This window comes from Saccostrea cucullata, unplaced genomic scaffold (assembly GCF_032062105.1).
Source record: "Saccostrea cucullata isolate Sc308-1 unplaced genomic scaffold, CSIRO_AGI_Scuc_v1 ctg4961, whole genome shotgun sequence".
Classification (NCBI taxonomy): domain Eukaryota; kingdom Metazoa; phylum Mollusca; class Bivalvia; order Ostreida; family Ostreidae; genus Saccostrea; species Saccostrea cuccullata.
The window spans coordinates 46,413-59,260 of record NW_026933613.1 but is presented as its reverse complement, the minus strand read 5'-3'; the positions used below and the strand labels follow the sequence as shown (position 1 = coordinate 59,260).

The 12,848-nt window shown below is 35.2% G+C and overlaps 1 pseudogene; it reads right to left on the bottom strand.

The window, feature by feature from the left end:
• Positions 1–2,190: 2,190 nt before the first annotated feature.
• LOC134238750 (uncharacterized) lies at positions 2,191–11,450 on the bottom strand (annotated as a pseudogene).
• Positions 11,451–12,848: the final 1,398 nt, after the last annotated feature.

Genomic DNA, 12,848 nt, shown 5'->3' with positions numbered 1-12,848 from the left:
TACTGTGGATAAATTTACATAACTTTGTGGATTCAGAGATACTTTAATGAGTATTTTTGATTACTTAACTGCTAATTTTATAAACCTGAGGATCGGACTACTTTAAATTCAGAACTTGAAGAATTTTTTTTTCATCAATGTGTGAAATCTACGAAAGCCCACTGAGCTCATTTTCATAGGTTAAAAAAATTAATTTTTCGCGTTATTACGAGAAACTTTCGCGATTAAACGCGTAACTTTCGCGTTATAACAAGAAACCTTCGCGAATAAACGCATTACTTTCGCGTAAGTTTCGCGTTATAACGCGAAAATAACGCGTTTATTTCCGAAAGTTTCGCGTTATAACACGAAAAATAATTTTTTTAACCTACGAAATTGAACCCAATGGGTTTTCGTAAGAATCGAATTAAGAGGTATATTTAGATTTTGTACCATAATGGATGACAAAACTGATGTTTCGGAGCCGGTTTGTTCACGTTATCTGTACACAGAAAAGGGTTCCGTCAATGAAAGGAGGACTAATTTTCTTGGTTTTGAGGAGCTTCAGCAAACATTTAATTAAAATGCTGAACACACTAACTCGAATGTAAGGGTTTGATGTTTAAAAGAGTATCTTCATATATAAAGTATTTGCATTTACATTGCAAGTTCCCATGGACTTTGTACGTAGAACCTGGTGTAAAAATAGTACAATTCTCCGCACTCCATTATCCTTGGACTTTCAGTAAGGCGTGCTTCTCGACGTTACATAATTAGCGTCTGAAATTTACACAGACTTTTATCCGTGTGTCATCCACTGTTGAAATATACATGGGATAGAAATTCGGGCAAATGTCAACGAGTGACGTAGCGAGGATCCAATTACAGCAGCTCGTATGACAAAGAGGTGGGACTTAAGTCATCTCATCGTTGTCGACAACAATTTGAAGTTGCTGATATTAATTTCTTAACCAATGAGCATTATTCGCCATTCGAGAGATGTAGCGTCAAGAATACCACGCCTTACACTGTAGGATGAGAGAGAATTGTACTAAATATGTGTTGACAAAACCTACCTGATTTCTTTGTGGTATCAGCAAGCGAAAAGCAATACAGAAAATTTAAGACAAATTTTTCGCAATGCCAGGGGTCCTGAGTCAATATACATCGCCGTTGAACGTGTTGACTCGGAATTCCTGAGGATGGCAGATACCAAGTGCTCGGCTCAAGTCGACACTGTCTTCAGCATGTTGAGCGCATTGGCTTCCACAGTACTACTCACGATTGACTAGACGTGAATGCCTTGAACATCAAGCTATTAAGCTGCATCTGACACTTCTTTATACCAAGGAGGATTGTTGTTGGTCAAATTTATCGTTTTAGTTAATCTTGAGTTTTTCTTTGGGGGTGGGGTGGGGGTGGGTGGGTAAGTGTATAAATAGTCTAAATATTTTTTTCTCCAAAAAACTCCAGGAAGAGAATTGAAACCATAATTATATCAAGGTACAAGCAGAACCACAAAAATGCAATGCAAATTTGCAATCATTAGAGAAAATGCGGATGTGTACAGAAAAGTTTTGAAAACCGCATATGAGAATCAGGTTCCAGAATTAAGTCATTAGCCAGGAGCTGCCAACAGTCTATATAGCTGCAGCAAACACTGTCGAACAGGGACCTCGGTTTATACGGTCTTATCCGAAGGACCGGTTTTGCACCTACATATATACGTATAATTGTATGTCATTTTGATCTCTTATTCATGCCTCGCTTCAAGCGAATTCATTGATTTAGTCTCACGCTTTGTTTGTTTTGAATCCCCCGATTTTCGAATCCCTCGACAATTTTTTCTGTAAGTTTCTCTAGATAATGTTGGATCAATCAACTGCCACCAAACAATGACATGGACTGGATTTCAAATGAAAAAAAAATCAGGAAATGGCGAATCAAATAATTCATCCTGAAACACGTGTCGCTGTAGGTGCTGGCACATAAAAGATCCCTCCCTGCTCAATGGCCCTGAGTGCCGAGTGTAGGACAAAATTTGCAGCTCTCCAGCGGCAAGTGGTGGCGTCTCTATAATTATGAGTGAAAAATTCCCGAGAGGGACGTTAAACAATATACAATCAATCATATAAGTGCAAAACAGGAGAAAAACTTGTCTAAGCATTATCAAGCGCAAATGTATGGTTTTATTAATAATGATAAGACCATCTGAATCTTTTATTATTAAAATAAATTGTACATAAATATGCAGGAGCAAAAGTTCCGTAATGTATGAAATAATTTACTGAAGAGCATATTCACAAATGGTATAAAACATTTCCCCACAAGGTTTTCTGTCCGCATAAAAATGTCCACTAGGACTTAAATGGAGTTGTGTTTCTCCCCCGAACTGTAGACACTGCTTTGTGTTGTTGTAATGTAGCGCATGCGGGTTGACGAGGGAACTCATCACTGGCATTAAGGTAGACTTCCACACCAACTGGCTGCCATGTTGAACCCCGTCTGTCCAATATGGCATTGGTAAGTGATCTACAAAACGGATATCAGTCAATCAAAAATCAACTACGATCTATTCAGAGGGTGGGCTGTGGCCATTTTCTCCGATTTCGTACTAAATGTCTCCAGATCTTCCCATTTCTTTCCTTTACAGCTGTAGGGTACCGATATCTTTTAGGATCAGGGTGTAAATCATAAATTCTTATATAACATGTACGTCCGTTCTTGCTCTGCTCCTGATTTGACTTTCGAGCCTCATTGAGGTTCGTTGCCGTATTTGCAATTTTATTTTTCTAATTTTTCAGAACTCTCTATGCACTTACGTTGAAGGATGTGCTGAGTTATGGCTCGTGCCTCTTCCGTGGTACTGAGTATCATAGGTCTAGTGCAGGAACTGTGGCAATAGTGCTGGAAATTTAGAGACAAAACTATGAACAACTATTACAACGTCTTGTAAAATAATTCTGAAACATGAATCGATACAAGATACTAGTATGAAATGAAGATAAAAAATTATAACACTCTTTTTTCTGATAGTGCCTCTTCAATAATTTAGCTAGTACATACTATAGTATTTTTATTTGTTTCCTCTATGATAACTCTGAAAGTTTTGGTGAGTTGATTTCTTGATAATTCAAGCGGAATGTAAATTTCGTCAATTAAAACGTCAGAAGCTAAGCCTAATATGCATGTAAATCTCATGCGGGCGGCTGTCTTGTCTTGCGTCGTTGGGCGGGAACTATTTAAATTGACATGGGAGGCCGTGTGTAGTTTAAATCTATTACTATTAGACATTTCAAGTTAAAAGTCTAAATCTAATTAAATTATTTATCAGTGTAATGGAAATAAAAAGAATCACTATCTAGTTTGTTGGGTATGCCAGGAACATCAACGATAGTTGGAAACATGGGATAATTTGCATAACGGGCAAATAGTTGGTAACATGGGATAATTTATGCATAACGGGCTTTGTCCGTTACTAGTATGCAAATTATCCCACGTTTCCAACTATCGTTGATGTTCCTGGTACAGCATATAAAATAGACAGTGATAATGGAAATCAATTTAGAAAATTTGTGCAATCCCCAGATGTATTTTGTGGCTAAGGAATTTTTGTGATGTGATGCCTCCCCCAAACAGAAATTGCTTCCAACTGACCTGAGTTTTTGTATATTCTTTTTTTTTTAAATCAGCTAGAATTTTTTTTTAAAGGAAAACAATGCCTATTTTATGATTAAAGTTGTCTTTTTTGCAAGTGCTGAGTATCCTTTTTTGTTGCGATGCATCTAAAAACAACCCTGATTTACATCTATATTGTTATACGTACATTTGTAACATCATGATTGACTTTAGTGTTGGAAAATTGATAGCAGGAATTCAGAATCTTCACGAAGTTGTGTGGACATCCATGGATCTGATGTGAACACCCTAAGGATGAGATTGTAAGAAACAAATACTGTGAAATCTTTTGTAATTCGTGTGGGTCAATGTTCTTTGGCAACGCAAATTGAGGATGTAATTTTGTAGGTGATTGATATGTCGTTTGTGAAGATTTAAATCTATGAGAAAGGGTGACCCAAGAACATTGGTCTCCAATTCAAAATGATGATTCCACAATACATTTTATACATACAGAGATGTACTCAAGAGCACATTAGACAGACTTACTTGGATTTGGTTCAGGGCTCGGCATGGTTACTACAGTCGTGGATTCTAGAGAAAGAAATGCTCAAAAACTGGTTTGCTACATTAAGTTGGTATTAAGGTAAAACAGATATGTCAGTTCAAGAACGTCTCGCTTCATTCACATCAAGGATATTTCAAATCTCATTACAATCTCAATTTTTCTAGAGGAAGTAGTAGTTTCTAGTAGAAACTTTTAGTTTATAAACATTCTTTAATCAGTTTTCAAAAATCCACTTCAGTATCTTCAAACAAACATTGAAGTCCGTGGAAGGGCATTTTACAAAACCATAAAAGTTAAAATTAAGCATAATCAAAGGTCATCCTGGATAAAATAGATCGAGAATAACAGTACCAAACTAAAAAAAATCTATAGTGTAAGAGCATTGCACCTGATCCAAGCTCTGGTGTTTCAGAGGTCCTTGTTGGCTTTGCTCCATAATTTGTATTGTTTGATGAACTTTTGAGCTTGAATACTGTTCGTTATGCAGTAACTCCCCCACATAGTATTGTTGGTTAAGTGCAGATACCCGATTAGAGTGGTCATAATGTGCTTCTTGTCATGATCGGAATGATGAAACAAGAATATCAGCAGTCTTGTTTAAAGTCATCATTCTGTAGGTTCTCTAGTCAGGTCGACTATAGTGATCAGCAAACTCTCTCTTTCATGTGGGAAATTGCTGACTGACGTTTTTCATACTAATTGTTAAACCATACTTTACACACTGAATTATCGACGGATTTTTCCGGTTTTATTTTTTCTGATCATGACAAGAGGCATACGGCGGGTTTGACCAGTCGGCAAGGGATGCTCACTCCTCCATGACACCCTATCCCACCTCTTGATGTTGTAGTGGTCAGTGTTTGCTCTTCTTCAAAATTTACATTGATACTGGACATTTGAGTTGAATACGTTCGTTATCTTTATATATTTCAACATAACATATTTTCAAACCAAGAATACTATGATAAATATAAGACAATACCCGGACTAGGCAGGGGTTCTGAGTTACAATTAGTGGTATTACAACAGTATCCGTCTACGTGACCCATGTTGGAAGTGTCTGGAGTTTCCCTGACTGTAAAACTGTAATTATCACAAGTCTGAAAAATAATGAATTCTTTTTATAAATGTTAATGAGTAAGAAATTGGGTCTCAGAAAAAGTAACTGAAGTTGTTTAATAACATGTACTCACTGATTTACTGACACAGCCTAGTTTAACCTTTCGATGTGTTTGTGCATCTCTGGTTTCAATTGCAATGCACACCTGAGAGAGATAAAAACTGTTCTTTTAAGCTTAATAACACTGAATTAGCATGTTGTTTTTTTTGTTTGTTTGTTTGTTTGTTTGTTTTTTTTTTTGGGGGGGGGGGGGGGGGGGGTATTTCAATTATTCATGTTATGTAGAGTACTTCTTCTTAGCGGAATTACTTTTTTATGTAATTAAATGCCTTATGCACCTAACTTTGCTCTCAAGTTTACTGAAGTGTTAAAAATCTAAAATGTTGATGCAATGGATAACTACTGTGAAATCACTAATTTTGGTGGGGTTTAATTTTCGTTGATTCCGAGGTATTAAGAGACCCACGAATTTATGTCCACCACGAAATGTTATTCTTTCCTGAAAACTCGAAAATTTTACTCCACAATAAAATGTGATTTTTACAATAGATGATAAATCTCACCTCGGATTGGTTACATGGTCTGGTGACGTTACAGTCTCGTATGTCGTCAACCATAGAGCAACTACGACACTCCACTGTTTGTAAATAAGCACAACTTTCAAATACTTCAACACATATCCGATTTTTAAGATGAATTATATTCTAATTTTTTTAAAAAAAAACTTATGAACGAGATTCCATTACTTACGTTGTCCTTTTGGAGCTAAAATAAAAGATTTTGGGGAAAAAAAATTAATGGGACTTTTTAAAAAAGAAGGAAATATAAACAGCATTTCTTCGAGCATGCAAACAAATTCTCGGAGAACATTATACTTTCAAACTTTCGTTTCATCCGGTAGACTCTATATTGTGGAATCACTTTTTGTGGGAGTTTAATTTTCGTTGATTTAGAGCTATGTAGAGACCCACAAATTTATAACCACCATGAAATGTAAAATCTGATATGCATTGATTACTATTAATTACTTAACATTTTCCAACCGCGAAATTAAATCCTCTGAATCCTAATGTTTTTCCTCAAACCTCGAAAATTTGACCCCATGAAAGTATGTGATTTTACAGTACATGTAAAATACATGCATTTATTTCATTTTTAATAGTTTCAAATATATAGCAATCCTTTTCTAGGTTATGTCTACAAGCAAGATAACTGTATACTGTAAGAGCAATATAAGTACGTTTATAGGTTGCAATTTTTTTATGTCGACATGAAACTAATTTATGTCTAAATTGAAACGTGTATAGGTTGTTATGGACATTACAAAAAGGTACATCATGTCAATATGAGTAAGTTCATAGTAACATTAATACTTAATACGTTGCATGTCATCATAAATTAGTTGATTGTCAACATCAATAAGTTGCTTATCAAGTAAAACATAAATTTTTATCGGATTCAGTTTTCTTCATTGCCAATATAGAAAGTTGCATGTCGACGTAACTATTCTCGTATGTCGACACAATCATAGAAAATCAAGTATAGATACATTAATAGTTGAGTAAGGAAGACAACAGCAAGACGGCGCCACATATTTCACATCAATGGTCGCCCGCGTGACGCAGTGGTTAGAACGTCTGCTCTAGAGTCGCGAAGAATGGAGTTGATCTTTACCCGCGACGGGTTCGAAACCCACTGTGGGACATGGAGACCGGTCCTTCGAATGAGACCGTATAAACCGAGGTCCCGTGTCGCAGTAGGTGCTGGCACGAAAAAATGAGACCCCTCAAATGCTCAATGGCCGTAGGTACCGAGTAAAGGACAAAAATTGCAGCTCCCCACCGGCAAGTGGTGGCGTCTCCATACGAGTGAAAAATTCTCTCGAGGGATGTTGAACTACATACAATCACACACATCCAATGATCTTACTGCATCTCCCGCACGTGACAGGACACATCTGTTCAAAACAGGACATATGGCATTCCTTTCTCCCGCCATGGGAGCAGAATTTGTCATCGATATCTTGACAGAGTTCCAATGGCGATGCTGCAGGCGTGGTTACTTTCTCTGTTAAACATGATTAATTAGTAAAACAAAATTGCATAAAACAGTTATATAAAAATCCTCATACACTATCTAAACCATAGAATTAAATCTATGAATGGTCTTCTTTATTTCACAGGAGTTGCAATCCATAATTATGTGTCTTCTTCCACCTCTAAGATTTTCAAAAGGAAACTGGATTTTGAAATGCTTACCTGTGATTGGATATACTGTAGTGACATCCGGGTCCAATTTGTACATAATTGTGCCTGGTTTTACTCAACATCCAAAAACCATCGGGGGCTATCGACCTTTTGTACTGGACATGACCAATATTAAAATCATACTTTGCATAATAACCATATACCACTACATGTATAATTGTCCTGGTTTTATTCTTAAAATACCCGAAAACCCAAGAGATTCTGGGTTTCCCTTTGGCCTCCACCAGTGCTTCAAACAAAAAGTTTGCTGAACGAACGTTATATAATAGTTTCATTCTATGAAATGTAATTGTTAAGTTTTTAGAATCAATCGATCAAAGTACGTAAGACAAAGAAGAAAATAAATAATCTGTCCTCGAAATCTTGAAAATAAATAATCTGTCCTTGACAGTTGAAAATAAATAATCCGTCTCAAAAAAATTTACCCCCCCCTTAGAATCAAATGAAAGAAAAACTGACAAGCGCCATGTCTGCAAAAATCACGCAAATGAAAAAAGGTTAAACCCCAGTTCATAGTATACTTAGTACTGTACAACAAAACTTTATCATAGGGTTGTTAGGACAAACAATCACACCGTAACCTCTAGTATACTTTGATTTTCAAAGAGCGCAAAGTAGTACACTGTAAATCAATTTTTCAATCTTTCAAAAAGTATAATTCAAAGTAAACCGATCTGATTAAAATCAGATCCTTTGATCCGGGGATCAAAGGATCTCGCGGATCAAAGGATCTGATTTTAATTAGATTGAAAGTAAAGAAGCATGAAAGTAATAAAAAGTTACTCACACTCTTGTCGACACATCCTAACCTGAATTTTTCCTCCAGGGATTCAGTAAAAGTCTGAGTTACAATACAGACCTACAAAAGTATAGTTTGGAGGTTTATACGGTGTAACTTAAAGTTGTCTCCTTTTTTATTTCGAGGTAAAGTTTAATGCCTAGCTGTTACCTATCTCTTAATGTCACATGATTTATTTAATGGCCTAAGAAACAAAAGAAATTTCAATTTAAAATTAATTCAGAATGGGTGCGTAACTTGTTGGCTATCAAAAGTTGATTTTCAGTTCGTTACCATTGGTAAGCCAATGGTACCAAAGTTTGCCGAATAAAATTACCATAGGTAGATTTTTCTGCAGACAAACTAGAGCTCTGTTAGCGATGGTAACTTTTTTAATGACGTCAAACAAAATGGCGGGTACATCAAGTTGGTCCTACAAAGAGAACTTTTAGAGATTCTAGGTTTACGGGGCGGTATTTGGTAAATTTTAATAAATTTTATGCTTATTTTAGTTCATTTTTACTCTATAAATCGTTTTCTATCTATAAAATTAATATTAACAAGATTATTCTATGAAAGTTATCCCTCGGGGAAAAAGTTGAAAAAGTAACAAATCATGTAATGTTTTTACCACACCTAATCACTAATATACATAAACTCTGTGTATATAGGTGTGAAACGTCTTTTTTAAATGTGGTTTTTCTTAACTGAAAGTTTCAGAATATTTATTTTAATAACTTTTAAGTGTATTAAATGTAAAATCAAAATTTTATTAATTTAATTATTTTACATTTGAGTCGATTTGACAATCAGGAAGACGAGTTGGAGAAAAATTCTGTTGCGGAGAAGTACTTTACTAAAAAGTATTTTTGAAAGCATTTTTTTTTTTGCTGCAAAATGATGCATGAAGCAAGAATAAAACTCTTGGTTTTTCTTCTGAAATCTGTCAATGTTAACAATGGTATACACCAATGTCACAAAAGGTACACCAATGGTGCCATTGTTAACATTGGTGAGTTTCCTACCAACTCTACCCAAAACTCGTTCAGAGTACATATGGGTCCAATGGTACCAACGGTAAAAATTGTTACCATTGGCAAAGAGGTGATGTTACCACTGGAAATACTCTGAACGCACCCACTAACTTGCTCTGGTTGATTTTCAGTTCGTTACCTGGTCTGCCCCACATACGGTTGTATTATGACAGTCCTCTGGTCTGTTCACGGCGTCACATTTGTAGCATTTCCTTCCTAAAACAGTTAATATGAAAACACAGTTAAACTTCACTTCAAAGAACTTTTAAGATATTCTGAGTTTTTAACTTGAAAATGAAATACTAATAATTATACTAGTTTTTCGTATGAGAACCCAAATATTTTATGACCTTTGATTTAGCCATACCGTCCAAGAGAAGTTTTTGATGCTCACTCTTCCATGGCACCCGATTCCATCTCTGATATCTTATACATCAGTTTTTGCTCTGCTTCAACGTTTGTATTGTTTAATTGACTCTATCTAAATATCCCCATAGATTTAGTTTCATTGGAAAACAATATCTAACATTTATACTTACGACAAGTGTTACAGAAACCCGCGCATAATACATTAGCCACACAGTCATGTGAACACATTTCTGGTTGTAGTAATGAACAATCCATAAAGAAATTGTCTGAGCATGTCGAATGCGCTGCTTCTGATTGGATAAAACTGCTGTAGGCTACTGCAAAGGTAGGTCCAACGTGTATAGTGTATCAAGGCAGACTTCAAACACCAGGCCCCAGGCTCATGAAGCAACTTAAGCTTAAGTCAAAATCGTCATGTTGTACTTAAATGGTTTGGAAGTCAAGCAGATCAAAATTATTTTTAAATATGTTTCATTATTGATTAACAAAAGTGTTGTTCTGTGCAAATTTTGAGATTAATTCAGTAATTAATAAACACTATACAGGCGATGGAAAAATTGACTTAAGTCTAAGCTTCTTTCATGTTACTGGGGCCAGGTTCACGTTAGATTTTAAATATTTGAGTCTAGTAAAATTAATACACTGTGAAAACATTTTTTCTTCTTTTTCATAACCCAATTTTTTTGTTCTTTTTGGGTAATAATTTTTTTCCATTTCTGGATAACCAAAACGCATGAGTTTATGCTGAATTTCACCATGTTATGTATAGTATAAAGGGTTGGGTTTTTTTTTTCTTTTAAATGAATATCAAATGTTCTTTACCATAAGAGTAGTAGCTTTATAATACACTGTCATTCTGATACACATGAATATTATGAAATTATGTGCTACATTTCAAAGATTTTAATAGAGTTTTTTTTTTCTATTACCGGTATTATGTATTTCTTAGTAAATGGATCGGCATTCTATTTTCAGAGAGTACATGTAACTTGTACATTACATTAAATGTAGGTTTTTTTTAATTTATTGCTTCAACAATTAGTGGGCAATAGTGATTTTAACACATGATTGTTTCTTTACGAATAAGATTCAGTTTACTTACATGAAAGAATTATATAATAATTTATCTTTCATGCAGGGGGCAGAAATATGAAATGAAATTGCCGAGATGTGAATAAGTGCAAAAAAGGTCAAAAAGTTCAACATTAGAGGCCTAGCACCACACAAACGTACTTGCTGCAATTTTCCGTATGATTTTGAAATACAGATTATAGATATTTGACAATAAGCTGTAAAACATTGGTGAAATCAATAAATGGTCATTCTCAAATTCACTCTCAGAAATAAATGTTTTACAAGAGTTATTCTGATATATATACCACGTATATTAACATTTTACAGTATAATTTTGAAATGTTCTCTTCGGAAGGACAAAAAATATTTCATGATTTGTATGCCTTTTTTCACTTTATCTTCTTATGTACGGTAATAAATATTTACACATAATACTTGTTTTTATAAATATACTGATGTACATTTAAAACCCGACTCTTCTGTTGAATTCTAGAATGGGTTTCAAATAAAATAATTTAAAAACTCACTAACTCTTTACTTATCCTGGTGAAATATTCAATCGATAGATTGAAATATATAAATTGCATACCAATCCATGTTACCAGCAGTGACAGACCATACGACGCCATTGCAAATAGTCTTATCAAATGAACTAAAGCAGTAGAGATATGAGTCGTCCCGGTTTACAAGTACTTGATATTAATTCTCTACTATAGTAGTCACATCAAAATGTGAATACATGTACTCTATATAAATAGAAAGCACTAAAAAAACTAACGACACGAACAATAAAAAAATGTCAAATTTTCAAAACGATCTGCCCCTTCCTCAGGACAAAGAAAAGGGTTTTCGAAAGTCATAAAAAGGTAACAGAGAAACAAATAACAACTAGCACTATTACTAAACACTTTAAAAATATTTACAATGTTACAGGTTTATAGAACCGTTGTACTTGATAAAGAGACGTACATGGCGGATAGTGAAGCATAATTTACAGTATTGTGTCAGAATACTCTCAGTCCTTTGAAGGAGTTTTCTTATGTGGCTGCTTATTGGCTGCTGTTATTGGCTGCTAGCTTCTATAGGCTTAGTAGCTGCTGTTATTGGCTGCTAGCTTCTATAGGCTTAGTAGCTGTTGTTATTGGCTGCTAGCTTCTATAGGTTTAGTAGCTGTTGTTATTGGCTGCTAGCTTCCATTAGCTTAGTAGCTGTTATTATTGGCTACTAGCTTCTATTGGCTTTGTAGCTGCTGTTATTGGCTGCTAGTTTCTATGGGTTTAGTAGCTGCTGTTATTGGCTGCTAGCTTCTATAGGTTTAGCTGCTATTATTGGCTAGCGTCTATGGGTTTAGTAGATGTTATTATTGGCTACTAGCTTCTATTGGCTTTGTAGCTGCTGTTATTGGCTGCTAGCTTCTATCTTTTAGTAGCTGCTGTTATTGGCTGCTAGCTTCTATAGGTTTAGTAGCTGTTATTATTGGCTGCTAGCTTCTATGGGTTTAGTAGCTGTTGTTATTGGCTGCTAGCTTCTATTGGCTTAATAGTAGCTGCTGTTTTTGGCTGCTAGCTTCTACGAATTTAGTAGTTGCTATTATTGACTGCCAGCTTCTATAGGCTTAGTGGCTGCTGTTATTGGCTGCTGGCTTAAGTTTACTAACATAAATAAGTTGAATGTCAACATTAGCAGTTTCTTAATTTAATACATGTACATTTATCTTGCATTGGCGTGACAAGTTACTATATGTATTTTGCATGTTGGTATATTCATTGTGAATGTTGATAGAATTATCTTTCATATTAACATAATCTATAAAAAAAAAAACTCTTTACACAGAGAGAACAAAAATATGCTACCATAGACGTCTTCTAAACTCCGTACATGAGCTTATCAAAAAGACAAATTACTGTACTATTGAAGCCCCCCCCCCTCCCTCTTACGGCCATCTCCCAATATAAGCGTTGGAACCGGGGGACTAGTGGGGCTTAGCCCCCAACCCCACTTTTTTGCAAAGACAGATATAATATAGGCATTTAAAATTTGG